Below are 19,878 nucleotides of genomic sequence, written 5' to 3' on the forward strand. Positions count from 1 at the left end.
CATATGACAATTATCTGATATCATTTGTGTGTTTATTAGAATTTATATGTTTAGTGTGTAAAAGCATTTGTATGTGTATTCAAACTATTGTTCATGCCTGAACAGTCTGATTCGTGATGGTGAATATTATGAACTGTTACCTGCACTTCTTCAACATAATGGGTGCCACTTAGAAATGATTAATTTCTGCTGATGAACTGTGTGATTAGTGATAGTGAATATTATGGACTGTTACTTGTACTTTTTCTACATGATTGGTGCCACTAGGACATGTTTAATTTCTGCTTATAAACTCTGATGAGCAGTGTGATCAGTGATAGTGAATATTATGGACTGTTACTTGTACTTTTTCTACATGATTGGTGCCACTAGGACATGTTTAATTTCTGCTTATAAACTCTGATGAACAGTGTGATCAGTGATAGTGAATATTATGGACTGCTCTCTGCACCTGCTCAACATTACTGGGTGCCACTGATGGACTGCTTCTACTGAAATGTTGTCACTTGTTGCTCTCTGCACCTGCTCAACATTGCTAGGTGCCACTGATGGACTGCTTGTACTGAAATAATGACTTGTTGGTGTCTGCACCTGTTCAACATTGCCGGGTGCCACTGATGGAACTGTTTCTACTGAAATGAAGTCACTTGTGGGTGTCTGCACCTGTCAACATCACTGGGTGCCACTAATGGAACTGCTTCTACTGAAATGAAGTCACCTGTTGCTGTGTGCACCTGTTCAACATTGCTAGGTGCAACTGATGGACTGCTTTTATTGAAATGATGTCACTTGTTGGTGTCTGCACCTGTTCAACAATGCTGGGTGCCTCTGACGGACTGCTTCTACTGACATAATGTCACTTGTTGGTGTCTGCACCTATTCAACATTGCTGGGTGCAACTGATGGAACTGATTCTACTGACATAATGTCATTTGTTGGTGTCTGCACCTACTCAACATTGCTGAGTGCCACTAATGGAACTGTTTCTGCTGAGTAATGTCATTTGTTGGTGTCTGCACCTGCTCAACATTACTGGGTGCCACTGATGGACTGTTTTTTGCTGAAATAATGTGACTTGTTGCTGTCTGCACCTGATCAACATTGCTGGGTGCCACTGATGGACTGCTTGTACTGAAATAATGTCACTTGTTGGTGTCTGCACCTGTTCAACAGTGCTGGGTGCCACGGACGGACTGCTTCTACTGACATAATGTCATTTATTGGTGTCTGCACCTACTCAACATTGCTGGGTGCCACTAATGGAACTGCTTCTGCTGAGAAATGTGACTTGTTGCTGTATGCACCTGTTCAACATTACTGGGTGCCACTGATGGAACTGCTTTTACTGAAATGTTGTCACTTGTTGCTGTGTGTACCTGTTCAACATTGCTGGGTGCCACTAATGGAACTGCTTCTACTGACATAATGTCACTTGTTGGTGTCTGCACCTGTTCAACATTACTGGGTGCCACTAATGGAACTGCTTCTACTGAAATGAAGTCACTTGTTGGTGTCTGCACATGTTCAACATTGCTGGGTGCCACTGATGAAACTGCTTTTACTAAAATGATGTCACTTGTTGGTGTTGGCACCTGTTGACCATCGCTGAGTGCTACTACTGGAACTAATCATTGAAAGCATTTTATGTGAACATTTGTATAAACTGATTTTTTGTGTATTGTGTGAACTATTATGTAAAGCCACATGTATGAAAGAATTTGTATTGCTTACTGTATTTCATATATTAGGTTACTGAAAGGTCAGTGCAAAGCCAAAAATTTTATCTAGTTATGTGATATTTAGGTATTAATATTATCTTTTATTTTGTCTGTATTTTTGGGGACGAATTTGGTGGTATTTTCACCACCAATGCTGGCGAAAATACCATCAAATTCTGGCCCGTGGAGGAGGGGCATATGAAAGGTGGCTACACTGAGCCACAGCGCCAGAGATTGCGCCAAAGAGTATTATTCAGCCGCCTCCACTGGCAGTGCCTGTCGAGGACTCGTAATAGTCAGTGCTTGTTGAGATGTGAAGAGTGCTTGTTAAGAACTCGTAGCAGGGAGTGCTTGCTGAGATGTGATACTGAAAGGTTCTTGTTGAGATGTGGTAGTAGCGAGTCGGTGTGGAGAGATTGTAATGTTTAGAGTGCCTTTCATCAATATAAACGAAGGTAAAAAAAAAATTCTTTTCTCTCTCATTATTTCAGTGTCCTGAATAATGTGTCATTACAGGTTCAGTCAACAAAGCATCTGGCTTGTGTTCTTGTATTAGAGTGTAATTCTGCTTTCCTTACGCAATTATAGTATTTCTATTTTTTTAATTACTTCAGTATAAATGGTATTTGAAATTTCTTGTCTTGTTGAAGAAGAACCGTGCCAGATGTGTACGTTGAGTCACACTCCCACACACAGAACAATTACACTTGTGATCTGGTTTCGTAGGTTTTATAGTTGCTGGGGACTTAATTAATTAATTGTGTTAACAGGAAATTTTCATTTCATTCTTTGTTGTTGTTCTATGCAGTCAGATTGCGTACTAAGACCAGTCAGGGCCAACCGTTTACGAGACTTGCGTAATCGGACCTACAGCTACAAAAAAATAAAAAATTATTTTCAAATTTAATAATTAAGCCCCCATGCAACCTTCACCGAAGAGTCAAGTAGTATATTGCTCCCTCCTACGTATGTCTCGCGAAGAGACCGTGAGGATAAAGTCAGAGAGATTAGAGCCCACACAGAAGCATACCGACAATCCTTCTTTCCACGAACAATACGAGACTGGAATGGAAGGGGGAACCGATAGAGGTACTCAAAGTACCCTCCGCCACACACCGTCAGGTGGCTTGCGGAGTATGGGTGTAGATGTGATTTCCTGTCAGGAAGGTCGCAGTTCGTAGTAATAAACGGCAAAACATCGAGTAAAACTGAAGTGATATCAGGTGTTCCCCAGGGAAGCGTCCTGGGACCTCTGCTGTTCCTGATCTATATAAATGACAATCTGGGTGACAATCTGAGCAGTTCTCTTAGGTTGTTCGCAGATGATGCTATAATTTACCGTCTAGTAAGGTCATCCGAAGACCAGTATCAGTTGCAAAGCGATTTAGAAAAGATTACCGTATGGTGTGGCAGGTGGCAGTTGACGCTAAATAACGAAAAGTGTGAGGTGATCCACACGAGTTCCAAAAGAACTCCGTTGGAATTCGATTACTCGATAAATAGTACAATTCTCAAGGCTGTCAATTCGACTAAGTACCTGGGTGTTAAAATTACGAACAACTTCAGTTGGAAAGACCACATAGATAATATTGTGGGGAAGGCGAGCCAAAGGTTGCGTTTCATTGGCAGGACGCTTAGAAGATGTAACAAGTCCACTAAAGAGACAGCTTACACTACACTCGTTCGTCCTCTGTTAGAATATTGCTGCGCGGTGTGGGATCCTTACCAGGTGAGATTGACGGAGGACATCGAAAGGGTGCAAAAAAGGGCAGCTCGTTTTGTATTATCACGTAATAGGGGAGAGAGTATCGCAGATATGATACGCGAATTGGGACGGAAGTCATTAAAGCAAAGACGTTTTTCGTCGCGGCGAGATCTATTTACGAAATTTCAGTCACCAACTTTCTCTTCCGAATGCGAAAACATTTTGTTGAGCCCATCCTACATAGCTAGGAATGATCATCAAAATAAAATAAGAAAAATCAGAGCTCGAACAGAAAGGTTTAGGTGTTCGTTTTTCCCGCGCGCTGTTCGGGAGTGGAATGGTAGAAAGATAGTATGATTGTGGTTCGATGAACTCTCTGCCAAACACTTAAATGTGAATTGCAGAGTAGTCATGTAGATGTAGATGTAGAAAGACTTCATACACAATATATTGGAAGCAAAATGTTTGAGGAAAATGAAGTATCACAAAACACTCACAGTGCAAAACGTATCTAAGGGAGCGCACTGGAACAGTCATGACCAAAGGGTACAGAAGGCGAGGGACTGAGAAAGGTCGCTATATTGAGAAGTCGTCGTCCTTACTGAATTGTGGTGAAGCGTTAACAAGCTGTAAATGAAAACTGAGGCCACTTCATGGGTGTAGCTCTCTTCATGTGCTGTGGACCGAGGACGCGTTAAGCCCTTTACAATGGGATGGATGGAAATGGACACAGGCAAATGCTAATACGCAGACAATGTGTCAGTGCTCACTCCCATTCGCTGGTATCTGAGAAAAAGCGTTTATACTACAGGAAAAGGAAGAGAAGACGAGATGACCATCATAGCCTATGAACACTGCGTGACGAGGTACTGGCAGAACTGAAGCTGTGAGGATGGGTCTGAGTCATGGTTGGGTAACTTAGATGGCAGAGCACTTGCTCGTGAAAGGCAAAGGTCCTGAGTGCGAGTCTCGGTCCGGCTCACAGGTTTCATCTGCCAGGAAGTTTCACATCGGAGTGAATGAGCTCACTATTGGGGAATGTGTAAATGCTGTGGCTGAAGGGTCAGTGGTTTCTAAAAAATGCTTCAAATGGCTCTGAGCACTATGGGACTTAACATCTGAGGTCATCAGTCCCCTAGAACTTAGAACTACTTAAATCCAACTAACCTAAGTACATCACGCACTTCCATGCCCGAGGCAGGATTCGAACCTGTCACCGTAGCGGTCGCGCGATTCCAGACTGAAGCGCCTAGTTCCGCTCGGCCACACTGGCCGGCTCAGTTGTTTCTGCTACGACATTTTTTCGTACGTTTGAAGTGTTTGCATGGGAAGACCCAACATGTGAATGAGTCCTTCAATAATGCTGTGTAGTGCTGTGCGCTTAAAAATACTTTCATTGCAGTTCCTGATGCTGTAATAGCTTTTAACGGTGGGAACTATCAAAGACTGACAGCTCTGTAGAAGTTATGGGTAAAATTTGGACAGAGAACTGCTAAAGGACTGCGGGGACTGAATGAGCTTTGTGTACATGAAGCAAAGTTTGATGTTCAGCATGTGGCAATAGAAGCAAGAAAGAAAAGATGAAAGCAAGCACTGGGTGATTGTGACACTGTAAGATTGTGACACTGTAAATAACACAGAATTTGGGCCAGAACAATTGTGACAGTTCTAGTGCATAAAATCTCAGGAATGTAAGTTTCTATAAGAATTTGTACTTTTTAAAAAAGAAAAAAACTTTTAAACCTCAGTATCTCGGAACTAAATTTTTGACTTAATGACCCGCTTTCTCAGAAAGTACTGCTGGTAGAGACATGACATTTTTAGAGCATGCTAAGTATGAGAACCATCACTTATGGAACGCGAATAATAAAAATACACTCCTGGAAATGGAAAAAAGAACACATTGACACCGGTGTGTCAGACCCACCATACTTGCTCCGGACACTGCGAGAGGGCTGTACAAGCAATGATAACACGCACGGCACAGCGGACACACCAGGAACCGCGGTGTTGGCCGTCGAATGGCGCCAGCTGCGCAGCATTTGTGCACCGCCGCCGTCAGTGTCAGCCAGTTTGCCGTGGCATACGGAGCTCCATCGCAGTCTTTAACACTGGTAGCATGCCGCGACAGCGTGGACGTGAACCGTATGTGCAGTTGACGGACTTTGAGCGAGGGCGTATAGTGGGCATGCCGGAGGCCGGGTGGACGTACCGCCGAATTGCTCAACACGTGGGGCGTGAGGTCTCCACAGTACATCGATGTTGTCGCCAGTGGTCGGCGGAAGGTGCACGTGCCCGTCGACCTGGGACCGGACCGCAGCGACGCACGGATGCACGCCAAGACCGTAGGATCCTACGCAGTGCCGTAGGGGACCGCACCGCCACTTCCCAGCAAATAAGGGACACTGTTGCTCCTGGGGTATCGGCGAGGACCATTCGCAACCGTCTCCATGAAGCTGGGCTACGGTCCCGCACACCGTTAGGCCGTCTTCCGCTCACGCTCCAACATCGTGCAGCCCGCCTCCAGTGGTGTCGCGACAGGCGTGAATGGAGGGACGAATGGAGACGTGTCGTCTTCAGCGATGAGAGTCGCTTCTGCCTTGGTGCCAATGATGGTCGTATGCGTGTTTGGCGCCGTGCAGGTGAGCGCCACAATCAGGACTGCATACGACCGAGGCACACAGGGCCAACACCCGGCATCATGGTGTGGGGAGCGATCTCCTACACTGGCCGTACACCACTGGTGATCGTCGAGGGGACACTGAATAGTGCACGGTACATCCAAACCGTCATCGAACCCATCGTTCTACCATTCCTAGACCGGCAAGGGAACTTGCTGCTCCAACAGGACAATGCACGTCCGCATGTATCCCGTGCCACCCAACGTGCTCTAGAAGGTATAAGTCAACTACCCTGGCCAGCAAGATCTCCGGATCTGTCCCCCATTGAGCATGTTTGGGACTGGATGAAGCGTCGTCTCACGCGGTCTGCACGTCCAGCACGAACGCTGGTCCAACTGAGGCGTCAGGTGGAAATGGCATGGCAAGCCGTTCCACAGGACTACATCCAGCATCTCTACGATCGTCTCCATGGGAGAATAGCAGCCTGCATTGCTGCGAAAGGTGGATATACACTGTACTAGTGCCGACATTGTGCATGCTCTATTGCCTGTGTCTATGTGCCTGTGGTTCTGTCAGTGTGATCATGTGATGTATCTGACCCCAGGAATGTGTCAATAAAGTTTCCCCTTCCTGGGACAATGAATTCACGGTGTTCTTATTTCAATTTCCGGGAGTGTATCCTACGTTGTTTGATTTTTATGTTCATTTATTTATAAAATTCTGCCAAAAAAGTCAATGTTCGAGAAAAAAAGATAACATGCCTCACAATACAATTTTTGCAATAATTCTAGTCAGTATATCTACAATAGTGTGTTCAGTAATTATGGAAAGTTGGTGTCTTGAAAACTTTCCAAGATAATAGGTCACAAAGTGTGATAATATAACATTGGCAGCATGGAACATAAAATGTCCTCCTAGGGGATGCTCAATGCCCTGGCTATTGCCAGCCCCTCACCTCCCAGTATGGAATGTATACACCCCAACTTTCTGCTTGTAGTGTTATTCATGTGAAGGAGAGCGAAAGTTTTCTAAATGTTTGCGAATCGTGTAACTGAGGCGGCACTGGGTACCAGCCCTGTGTTCACCTAGTGGGGTGCGGGTAACCGGCTGAAAACCACAACCTGGTTGCCTGGCACACGGACCCTCGCCGTTACTCCGCCGGGCAGGGTAGACCCGGCACCGGTGTACTTCCCCTTCCTGTAAACGGCACTTCAACATGCAAAGCTCCCCGGATGGATCACCGAGCGAGGTGGCGCAGTGGTTAGCACACTGGACTCGCATTCGGGAGGACGACGGTTCAATCCCGTCTCCGGCCATCCTGATTTAGGTTTTCCGTGATTTCCCTAAATCGCTTCAGGCAAATGCCGGGATGGTTCCTTTGAAAGGGCACGGCCGATTTCCTTCCCCATCCTTCCCTCACCCGAGCTTGCGCTCCGTCTCTAATGACCTCGTTGTCGACGGGACGTTAAACACTAATATCCTCCTCCTCCTCCGGATGGATCGACACTGGACTCGCATTCGGGAGGACGACGGTTCAAACCCGCGTTCGGCCATCCTGATTTAGGTTTTCCGTGATTTCCCTAAATCACTCCAGGCAAATGCCGGGATGGTTCCTCTGAAAGGGCACGGCCGACTTCCTTCCCCATCCTTCCCTAATCCGATGAGACCGATGACCACGCTGTCTAGTCTCCTTCTCCAAAACCAACCAACCAACCGGATGGATCAAAGCACTTCTAAGGAAGGTAATCTCTATAAAATAAGATTACTGAAGTGTGAAATTCACATTCGACCTGTCACATAGGCTACTTGATACAATCTGCTGTGTAGCGCAATCGAAGGTAAAGCTTTGTCTTTTAACATCAAAAGTCTCTGATATGACACTAATACATCAGATCCTATGAACTTAAGCAACGAGCATGATCAACTCCTTCACATATTTTTAATGTTAACCAGTTTAATAGACACACATTCGCGCTCGTTTACTTTCAAGGAAATTTACTGTGCTTTTCCTTCTAATAAAATGAATTACGAAGTTTGTGCAAAGTTTGTGCATTTTCACTCCGTTACCGGCTGAGGCAAGTATCTAGCCAATTTTTTTTCCTTTTTCGCGCCCTTAGCATGACTTTAAAGTACTTCAACAATTGTCTACCAGTCATGTAAAGGGGCGATCGAAAAGTTCCCGTTTGAAGGTGTTACAGCCACGTGCACGTAACGTAGCTCGAGCCCAATGCGGCTATGTAAGCACCAACACATAGGGATTGTGTAACGTCGAGAGTCAATACGCGATAACTTTATTGCAGTAAGGTACTTTGCAGAACAGCCCATAGCAGTGGAGCCTTTGGTTGTGAAGGAGACAGCCAGTTGTGTCTTAGCAATGACTAATTTGTACCTGTCGCTATGCTAGCCACGGGAGGAGGTATCTGTGTCACTACGAGCGACTGAATATTCAAACCCCTAAGAATCTAAATAAACTATATTAAATATTATCTAATATTGTTCAAAGTCGATACACCGCCTTTTGTTATTCAAGAGAATATGGTATAAAAATTTCAGCCTTCTATCTGTCATAGTTTCGGAGTTGGGGGAAGTTACTTAAAACAGCCCAAACCGACAATTAGACTAAAAACTCAGTTAGGAATAATAACAGTTTGTCTTTTAGTATCATTTGAAATCATTACTGGAGTTCACAAAACGTCACGTCAATTTATTTTGATTTTCAGATTTATTTATTCTCGAATCAGAAACATACAAATTTACAGTAGCCATACACATCAATAAATATGTACATATATATACACAAATTGTATTTATATTACATGTGCCCAGTACTTTGCAACCTCCAAGGCGCTTGGAGTGGCTTGCAGGAGATCAATCTTCGTGCAGGATGTAGGGCACAAAAGGCACTGGAGCATGTGGCTTGCGATTTTTTCTTGTCCACAATCACAGGATGTATCTTCTGTTATGAAGCCCCATCTCTTCAGGTTGTCTCTGGATCGTCCAACTCCTGACGTAATCTGCTTAAAGATTTCCACACCAGCCAGCTCTCGTTGTGTCCAGGTGGTAGTTCTTCAGCTTCTGGCGTCCACCCGCCCAGGTGAGGCGTCGACTTCCTCCATAACTCCAGCCTTGCCTTCTCTGGTGAAATGGTGAGCTTCTCGGGTGTTCTCAGGAAGCTCTTTCGCGATCTCAGCCGTTGCTGTGGTGGATTATGTCCGTGCAGTGGATGGGGGCTGTCCTGTTCCACTTTCAGTCTCTCCTTGTTGGCAGCCACTGTTCTGCGTACCCATGGTGGCGCTATTCCAGCCAGGCAGTAGAGCTTATCAGTTGGGGCAGGTCTTAAGCAACCTGTGATCAACCTGCAGGTTTCGTTGACAGGAGAAGCATATTCAGCAGTAGAAAAGCACAGTGCCATTGCAGAACAGCGAATAGTTTGTGGATGAGTTCCCCACTGTGTCCCCGCTAGTTTGCGAATTAGGTTGTTTCGAGCGGAGATTTTCATTTTGGTGTTCTTGCAGTGAGTTTTGAATGTCAGAGATCTATCGAGAGTGACTCCCAAGTATTTAGGTGCGTGATGATGCTGTAGTTGTATGCCTGACCATGCAATATGTAGCTCACGATTAGCTTCCCTGTTCCTTAAATGAAAGGCATACACTTGGGTCTTCGAAGGGTTTGGTCTGAGTTGGTTCCGATTGTAGTAGTTTGACAGTGTTCTAAATGCTGTTGTCAGGTTTCTTTCCACTCTTTCAAAGCATGAGCTCTGCGTAGCAAGGGATAAGTCATCTGCATATAAGAATCTCCTTGTGCCTGGGGTCAATGGCTGGTCGTTGGTATAGATGTTGAAGAGAAGTGGAGCTAAGACGCTTCCCTGAGGTGGACCATTTTTCTGCGCTCTCCAGCGACTGCGTTGTCCTTGAAATTCAACAAAAAACCTGCGGGTTTGGAGGAGGGTGCTGAGTAGTCTAACGAGGTGGGCGTTGTTGATCATATTGTATAGTTTTGCATGGAGTAACCGATGATGGACAGTATCGTATGCTGCTGTGAGACCCGCGAAGACCACGCCCGTTACTTGACGGGTTTCAAAACCATCCTCTATGGACTGAGTGATATTCAAAAGTTGCCCTGTGCAGCTTCTGTTTGGTCCAAATCCTGCTTGTTCGGGTATGAGAAGAGGGTCTATTACTGGTAGGATTCTATTCAGAATCATACGTTCGAACAGTTTATAAAGGTGACTCAAAAGGCTAACTGGTTAAAAACGTTAACTTCTTTTCATTTTCGTTAATATCCAGAAAAGATTATTATTTAATTAATATCTATTTGTTTTGTTGCTGTGGAATGAAGGAGAATGAGTGAGTGTGTGTATGTGGGACACAGGTAGAAATTGTATTGTATTGTATATTGTACCACATTACATAACTGTGTACTGGGAAAGTTGTGTTATCCCCTCATTGCTGATGACGTATGTCTAAGAGTACTTACTTTTGTAAGAAGGCAACCAGAGTAGCTGTTTGCAGAGTAATAGTTTTCTAAATAAATTCCCAGATTAGTTTTCCTTTCGTTTAGTTTTGTTAAACATTATATTAATATTTGGATATTGAAATGACGTAAATGCAGCTGGGAATGGTGATTGGCATAGGAGAGTTTTGGCGTGAGAATGATCTCGAACGATTTTTCTGATTGACTGGTCACTTTGATCAACCAATCAGAGTTTAGGAGTTCCCGCTCACTGCCAGGTAGTTACAGGCTGTGGAAGGAGCAGCAGAGGAGGAGTCGCTGGGTACCTATTGAACGCGCAGGTCATGTCGAACGTGTCCATCTGGATAATGTGTAAAATGAAGAGGTTATTGGAATTTCGCGTCCAGATTATGTTGCCATAGAAGCAGTTGCATTTACGGACAGTTTTTTGAAATTTGGAAGTTCTAGAATCGTTTTGTTGGAAAGATAAATGCGTGTGAACTGTCGGCCTTTGTAAAGTTCCGCGTGGCGTGTTTCGTATCCTTATATGGAATATTTGGCGAGCTATTTCTTTAATAGAAATTGACTGAAAAGGACTGAATGTGAAACTCAGATATAGTAGCGGAGTATTGACGGTGAAATCGCGTAATTCTTCTGGCTGCCTTGCGTGTGTACTGGGTTGCATGAACTGTGAACAGTGATGTTGTTCGCTCATTACATGTGGGCTGATGGCAGTTTTTTTTAACTGAAATGGAATAAAAGACTCGTTTCAGAATTTTGACGTCTTACTGAGAGAACGAAACTATTATATGAATTTATGGGGTAGCTTGCTAAGCAACGTAAGTATTGACGGCGTTTTCTTCAACGCTGCATTTACGTCGTCAGAGCAGTACATACGTATGCGAAGAAACGGGCTGGTGATCTGCCGCCGGACTGAGGTAGTTGAAACTTCTGCAGTGAACAGTACGACGAACGAGCTAAACTTTTACTACCCGCCCCGCCGCAATTGGTGTAGCATTCGTGTCTTTCCAACGTACGTGCGATAAATGAGGAAATAGGAACTACAACGACGTTATTACCAAATGAGTCAAAATAGGAGCAACGGGTTGTTATTCTTTCCTTGGCTGTCAAGGAAACAAGCACCAGCTGGCAGCCATCGGAAGCCGGCCGGAGTGACCGAGCGGTTCTAGGCGCTACAGTCAGGAACCGCACGACCGCTACGGTCGCAGGTTCGAATCCTGCCTCGGGCATGGATGTGTGTGATGTCCTTCAGTTAGTTAGGTTTAATTAGTTCTAAGTTCTAGGGGACTGGTGACCTCAGAAATTAAGCCCCATAGTGCTCAGAGCCATTTAAACCATTTTTGAGCCATCGGAAATCGAAGAACGTTTGTGGAGCAGTAAGTCTGTCGAAAACCACTGTCGTGCAATGGTGCGCGGCAAGTTCGGTGCTGATCGCGATTCGTCACAAGACGCCGGCCGATCATTCGTAACGCGGGAGTTACGCAGACTCAAATGGGAGGGACTTCAGCAGCCGCCCCCATAGTGTTGATAGCTTCCCATGCGATTATCACGCCTTCGGTTCTTCCAAAAAGGCCTTGACGGGTCGACGATTCATATCGTACGCGAATGTACAGCAGGCAGTTACGGATTTCTTCACGCAACAATTCACAGTGTTTTACGAAACGAGTATGTACAATCTGGTGCATCAGTGGAATGATTGACTCTGTGCTCTTGGCGCTTTTACCTGACTGGCGTACCCATTCTGGACTGTACGCCCTTCCAACATACACTTTTTGGTCGCTCCTTATATTTCGTTTCCATCGTCGTTTGTGCTGTGGATATCTGGGATCCCTCAAGCACATACGATATTTACAAGGGGTGTTCAATTAGTAATACAACTCAATTTTCTCTCGGCCAGTTTCGGTTGATAAAAATGCTGAATTTGTTGTGGGACATTAGGAATATTTCTGCTGCAGCCCCTGTACTTCCGTGAAGTTCCGACAGGTGGCGGCGCTATATATAGCCTTCAAAATGTCGTCTGCGTTCAAGCTGAGAGTTGTCATTCAGTTTCTTTTGGTGGGAAAGCCACAGTATAGCAGACATTCATAGGTGTTTGCAGAATGTTTACGGAGATCTGGCAGCGAACAAAAGCATGGTGTGTCGTTGGGCGAGGTTTCGCCATAAAGGCAACAAGGTCGTGCAAACCAGTCCGATCTCGCAGTCGCTCCCAGCCATGACTCCTGCAGTGTTGGAACATGCGGACACTGTCATTCGAGATGATCGACTGATCACAATGAGACATCTCGCTGCACATCTGGAAATCTCTCTAAGTAGAGCTCGCACATTGCAGTACTGACCTCGCCGCCCAACAGAAGACCATGAAGAGTAGCAGTTTACCATTTGTGCAGAATTGCTTGAGCGGTACGAGGCTCATCGTGGCGATCTTTTGTCGAACATGGTAGCAGGCGATGAAACATTGTTTCATCACTTCGATCCGGAAACAAAACCGCGAACCATAGAATGCACCACAAAACGTTTCCTGCGAAGAAAAAGCTCAAAGCGTCTCCCTCAGCCGGTAAAGACATCACAATAGTCTGCTGGGGCTCTGAAGGGGTTATCCTGTTTGACGTCCTCCTTCACTGTGCAACCATCAACTCTGAAGTGTATTGCGCTACCTTCAGAAAACGGAATAAACTACTTCAGCGTATTCGTCGCCATAAAAATGTAAACGAACTTCTCCTTGTACTTGACATTGCAAGGCCTTGCCCGAGTCTGTGCGCCTAGAGGAGCTCGCAAAACTTGACTGCACTGTTCTTCCTCATCCCCCCCTACAGCCCGGATGCCGCACCCTCCGAATTCCATCTGTTTGGCGCAATCAAGGATGAACACCGCGGAAAGCAGTACGTGGATGGTGCAACAAGACGTTGGCTGCGACGTCGACCAGCGGAGAGGTACCATGCCGACACACCGGCCATCCCAATAATATGGCTTAAGGCAGTCCCATTGAACGGAGATTATATTGAATAATAGGGTGAAGAATAATTTGGTATCCTACATAAAATCAACCGGAAGAAGGAAAGAAGGAAGTCTGGGTTTAACGTCCCGTCGACACCGATGTCATTAGAGACAGAGCATAAGCTCGGATTGTTTTCTTATCAAGCATGGGGGAGGAAATCTGCCTTGCCCTTTCAAAGGAACCATCCCGAATTTTGCCTGGAGCGACTTACGGGAATCACGGAAAACCTAAATCCGGATGGCCGGACGTGGGTTTGAACAGTTACCCTCCGAAATGCGAGTCCAGTGTACTAACCAGTACACCATCTCGCTTGGTCAAAATAAATCAGCTTTCAGGGAAAAAAAGTGTTGCATTACATACTCAACGCCGCTCGTATATCCTTACATCGGGAACATTACCTTCTCTTCAGTTCACTCCATTGCTCACGAAACTCGTGAGGAAGTACACAAGTAGACAAGACAACAGACGAAAGCTTCTACACTTCTAGCACCGTAACGGAGAGGATGCGAAATGCCTTTCTTGATCCATTAAAAGCCCGAGAAATAATGAAACTCGAGCGAACGCAAGTGAATGCGCACCAAACACGATCGAGTACCATTTACTAGCGCGCGCCTAGCGTTTAGACCAGAGAGAATTCAACTGCACTGTTACACGTTAGCCTGTGCTGCCTCCAGGGTAAAGTGGCTTGACTTGGAGCGTGTCGCTGGCCTGTGCTCCGAGCCTTTCCCACGTCCACCGCAGCTGGACAGAGGGGAGGCGTCCCCCGGCAGCGGCAGCGATCCGACCCGGACTGTAGTCTCGTTGTGTGTCGAGGCGACCGCCGCTGAGCACTGTGCGTGCGCCACGGAAGTCGCCCGCCCTCTCGCATTACGGGCAATCGCGCGGTAACTGCCCCTACCGTATCATTAGCCGGCAGCCAGCCTCGGCCATCAGCCGCTGCCGGCTGGGGCGCTCCCTGCCCATTTCCGTGCTTTTACCTCGGCGCTCTGTCTGCCCGTCGGGGCCCGCCCCAGGGGTGTTCCGCTAACCACCGTGATGCGGGGGGACGGCTACGAAATTCGCACCCCAAGCTCGGCCGCTCTCATCTCCTGGGTGGAAAAAACCTCTAGAAGAAAAAGTAGCTTTTAAAGGTAATGAGAAACGTCAGCTACAACGCCATTGTTTTCTGACATATAGGGTGTTTGGAAACTCCCGTTTCAGACTCCTAGGACTTCCAGAAGGTTGTGAGTAAATAATATTGAACAGGAACCCACGTCCGGAAACATACCGTTTCCCTTATACGGCGGTTTCAGTTCAGATGTGTGACACGTCCACGTGTTCTGAGTTAAAGAGGAAAGTTTGAGTTGCTTGTCCTGGTATACAGTAAGGTACACAGGATCATGTGTACTACGTCAGACGGTCACCTGACGTCACTTATCGTGTGCGTCGCTGCGATACCTATTCAACGAGTCTCCGTCATCGCTGACGTGGTTCGATACACGTCCCCGGAATACACAGGTAACGGAAAAGCTGCTCGGCGGCTGTATCACGAACGTTTTCCGTAACATAGCACGCCATCGCACAAACATTTCGCCCAAGTTACGTAGCGTCTCCGAGAATCAGGTACCTTCACCGTGAGGAGGTAGTGCCGTAGTCTCCCGTGGCAACGCCGCACTCCTCAATTTGAAGATGTATTACGTCACGTTGAACAGAACCCGTCAACGGTTACTCGTAAAATTGCGCGTCTGGGGCGTTCTGTTTGAGGAACAAACACATCCGTACCACTTACGAAAGGTAAACGCTTTGTGTCCAGCTGATTTTTCACAGCGCCTTGCGTACTGCACATGGTTCCTGCGCTTCTACCTCGACACATTCGTGTTTCCACGTCGGGTTCTGTTCACAGATGAATGTAAGTTCACTAGGAACTGTGCTCTAAATTCGCGAAGCATATGTGTTTGGCAAACGAAAACCCTCGTGCCATACATGTTACAGGATTTCAGCACCAGTTTGGTATTCACGTGTGGGTACGTATTCCGGGCGGTGATATGACTGTACTATACTTCCTTCCACTCAAGCTAACTGCTGCTACATATTTGATCTTCCTAAAAAAAATGGTTCAAATGGCTCTGAGCACTATGGGACTTAACTTCTGAGGTCATCAGTCCCCTAGAACTTGGAAGTACTTAAACCTAACTAACCTAAGGACATCACACACATCCATGCCCGAGGCAGGATTCGAACCTGCGACGGTAGCGGTCGCGCGGTTCCAGATTGTAGCGCCTAGAACCGCTCGGCTACTCTGGCCGGCTGATGTTCCTACAAAACGTATTTAACACGTTCTTGGAACCTGTGCCACTGAAGGTCCGTCAGGAAGCATAGTTTCAGCATGATGCTGCACTACCCCAGATTTTCACGTCCAGATGGAGACATCTCAACAGACGATATGGTGAAACATGGATAGGCTGAAGTGGTCCAAACGCGTGGCTTTCGCTGTCGTCAGATTTAGCTCGTATGGACTACTTCTTTTGGGTCGTATACAATGTTTCAGTTACGAGACTACTGTAGAGACAGAGGAAGATCTGCTGGTTCGAGTAGTGGTAACTGTATGAGAAACTGACTGAAGAACGACGGGCGGGATGGAGAATGTGTACAGGAACATGTTTATTTCATATTTTCTGTTACGTGTCTAGGACTTAGATATACAAAATAATTAAAACACAAGATGATAAATAAAAGTACAGTACAGTAGTACAAGGCACTGAAAATATTAACGTAATACAGCAAGACACATGCTTCGCGGCTACAGTGTGTGTAGCAACGTCTGTGGTCGCCACATCGAGCCGTGTTGTAATGCATCAATATTGTGCTGTACGTACGGTATGCTGGGTTCTATTTTTGTTTCAGAATAATGTTAAAGTGCTACTACAAACAAATGTGCTTGCGTGATAAATGGATGATTCGTTATGTTTCCTTTCGAACTGTTACCTGACGGTCGTACTGCATCGCGTCTAATTAACCCTCTCAAGCAGAAATGAACGAGGCTAGCATCTGAATTGATACCGTCGTAGAATGGAAACTGTACGCTTTAGGACATGGGTTCCCAGTAAAAACATTATGTATTCACCATCTTCTACATGTCCGAGAAGTTTGAAACGGGAATTTCCTAACATCCTGTGCAATATCCTGTAGGAAACAGGACTCCTTCTACATACGGGATGGAGAACAAATCGATAATAACGTTAGGGGGCACGTCAAATGGAGCAAAATTTTCCACATAAGTATTGCCCAAAAATGCTTCCTCTCACAGGTTTGGTCATGAAATGACAACCAATCAGTGTTGAGTGCACAGAAGCGTATAGAAATTAATCTTCAATAGTAAAAGTTTAAGCTCTGAAATAAAATCATGCAAGTGCTACCCAGTCGTCCTCACAGTAAACAGCTTTGCGTGTTATGTAACATTTTGTAGGGACTGACCGGTTTCTGCTCTGCTGGAACTCTCCACCAATTCTTCACGATGCAGTTCGACGACCTGCGCAGCGTAGTTAGATGCTATAAAACAACATTGAGAACTATTATATTTGTTGCTTAAAGTACAGGTTGTTGGTGCTTTTTCTGTGCCGACTGGCGGCTGCATTATTTGGAGAATAATCCGCTGAATCCCATAGCCGACTCATTGCTGCCACGGCCACTGTGTTGTCTTAGGGTGGAAGCCGGTGACTGCGATGCGACGGTTTTGACGCCCGCTGGCAGGAAACACATGCCCCGTCGGTAGCTCTCTTTTCGGAGACGTAGGTGTTTCGATTCACGCGCCGTTTTGCGGAGCTGTAGATCCCTCCCTCCCAGATAACTGCCCGCGTTGTGCCCTCAGGTGGACCGCGAAGTCGCGCGCCGTGTAGTAGCGCTTGAATGCAGAACTTCCCCGCCGGTACAGCGGGCCATCAGCCTCCTGCGACGCTGGGATTTAGGGCTGCTTCCGCTCTGGACCAGAGTAGTGTTGGTAGACCATCATTCTACCCATCAGCTGGAATCAGTCCGTCGTGGCTTCAGTTCGCTCGTCGTCTCGAAGGACAGCAAGTGCAAAACCAACACTACAACAATCTCACACAAGAGACATTACCATACCATAAATAGAGAATCGAGTGCGAACGACATAAACGCGATGAGTCTAACTGATTGAGAGGCAAAAGTTAGTGAGGGTGGAATATTTTATGACGCCAGTGACAGGTTCTGCTCTAAGACGCCATTCATAATGATCGAATTGATTCTGCTCTTCTCGATTCGTCAGCGTTCTTCACTTCAGCTACATTCGCTTAACGAATTTGTTACGGGGTCTTCACTTCTTAGTCAAACTCTCACTTGCGTCCTACATAGTCTCTCTTGTGTAACGTTACGGTAGTAACGAAGGTGGTCCTGTCTGCGCTGTTCTTATCAGTTTCGACGGAGTTGCTTGTAGTCTTAAAGATTGGCGAGGCGACTAACCGAATAGCGGTGTTGAAAAGTTTCTGCTGTTCGGCTGCCGACATTTCCGCTTGATTGAGTAGCGGCGGCAGGCAGATATTCTAAATTTTTACTCTTACGTTCCCGTACTAAGCCTGCGGCGTGACAATTCCTTTAGTAATTCGGCCACTGTGCGCAATGGAATACATTGTCACATTTCAATAACATCTTATTGTATTCCTGATTATTTTTATTAAACAAGAGTCACCTTTCCATGGTAGAAGTTACAGGAAGTAGAGGGCTCATAAATGGAAAATGATTTCACAATTACCACTTTTAAGCAAATTCAAAACTGGCATGGAATCTTATTGTAATGTGACCCATGAAATACAAACACAGAAAACTGACATAAAAGATTAACGTAGATTATGTGGCTCTTCCATTGAGCATCGTTCGGTAGACTGATAGGACAACAGACGCAGAGTTCCTTATCTGCACAGCTCGCATTTTCTAATAAGCAAGACAAGTAGCCCAATGAACTCCGCAGCCAAGTTGCACATGCGACTACGGAAATGCTAGCTGCTGAGCGTATGAGCTCTGAGATACGTGTAATAACTCAGGCTGCAGTAAAGTGGTGACACTCACATCTTCTAATAGCACAGTCGGCACGAGACGAGAGCCAGGAACCATATAATCAGAATTTCAGGAAATAAATCATCACTATGTCAGAAAGCAAGTGACCTCTACTCAATGTCCTCACTGCATACTCCATTGGGGGTGCGACACAGCCATGCTTGTAGCGATTATGATCAAACTAAATTATCTCAAAGCCTGCAAACAGAGAGAAATGTTGTGTGCAAATACTCAGAAACAGTTGCTAATGTTAGTTATGAGTTTGAGCGATCTTTCATTACTGATTGATGGAGTATACAGATTGTCTATGAAGTGTAGCGGAACTGATCAATAACTCATCTTTCACTACGTATAGCTCTTGTCGATACATGAAAATAAATGGATTCTTCAAGGCACACCTTAAGTTGACTATACGATATAGGCAAATCTGAAATTGTAATTTCACTTTCCCTAGTTCTAATGAAACCATGAAAATAATTTGTACACTTATATAGTGAAAATGTGTTTGGACATGGATTTAACATAAATAATACTAATTTTATTAAATTTCATAAAAACTTAATTATTTCTCATAGATTGGATTTACCCCGAAATTTAATTACTGAGTTTTATTTTCGTTCGAAATTATCAAGGTTAAAACTGTTAATTATAAATCTTAAAAAGTAACTTCGAAGAATAGATTGTCGATAAGAAACTCATTTGTTATGTAAAAGAATTTCTTTGGTAGATGTATTATCTTTGTTCTGCTGAGTTAGTTGGAAGATGGCGGGAAGTTGTTGCACTGCGTTTGTCATGTCGTATTCTGGGTCTCAGACATATTTTATGGTTGAAATTGTGATGTCTCATAATGAAAAAAATTAAATGCTCTTTCAAAAGATAAAGCGCCTGCAACAAATTACTTCAATATCACCCTGCTAACAGAAAGATACCTCTACTTGTTAACCTAATGAAGACACTGAAATACATCGAATAAAGACAATAAGTAATGAAAATTACTAAATTAATTTTTATCAAAATGTCTAATTTGTGAATAATTCATCCTCTGCTCGTATCTGTATTCAGTCGCAGAATATATCATACAAACAGGTGCAAAGAAATAATTTGTTAGGTTCAAACGACTCTGAGCACTAAGGGACTTAACTGCTGAGGTGATCAGTTCCCTAGAACTTAGAACTACTTAAACCGAACTAACCTAAGGACGTCACACACATCCATGCCCGAGGCAGGATTCGAACCTACGACCGTAGCGGTCGCGTGATTCCAGACTGAAGCGCCTAGAACCGCTCGGCTACAGCGGCCGGCCATTTGTTAGGTTTT

The sequence above is a fragment of the Schistocerca americana genome, chromosome 5 (assembly GCF_021461395.2).
Source record: "Schistocerca americana isolate TAMUIC-IGC-003095 chromosome 5, iqSchAmer2.1, whole genome shotgun sequence".
NCBI classification, from domain to species: domain Eukaryota; kingdom Metazoa; phylum Arthropoda; class Insecta; order Orthoptera; family Acrididae; genus Schistocerca; species Schistocerca americana.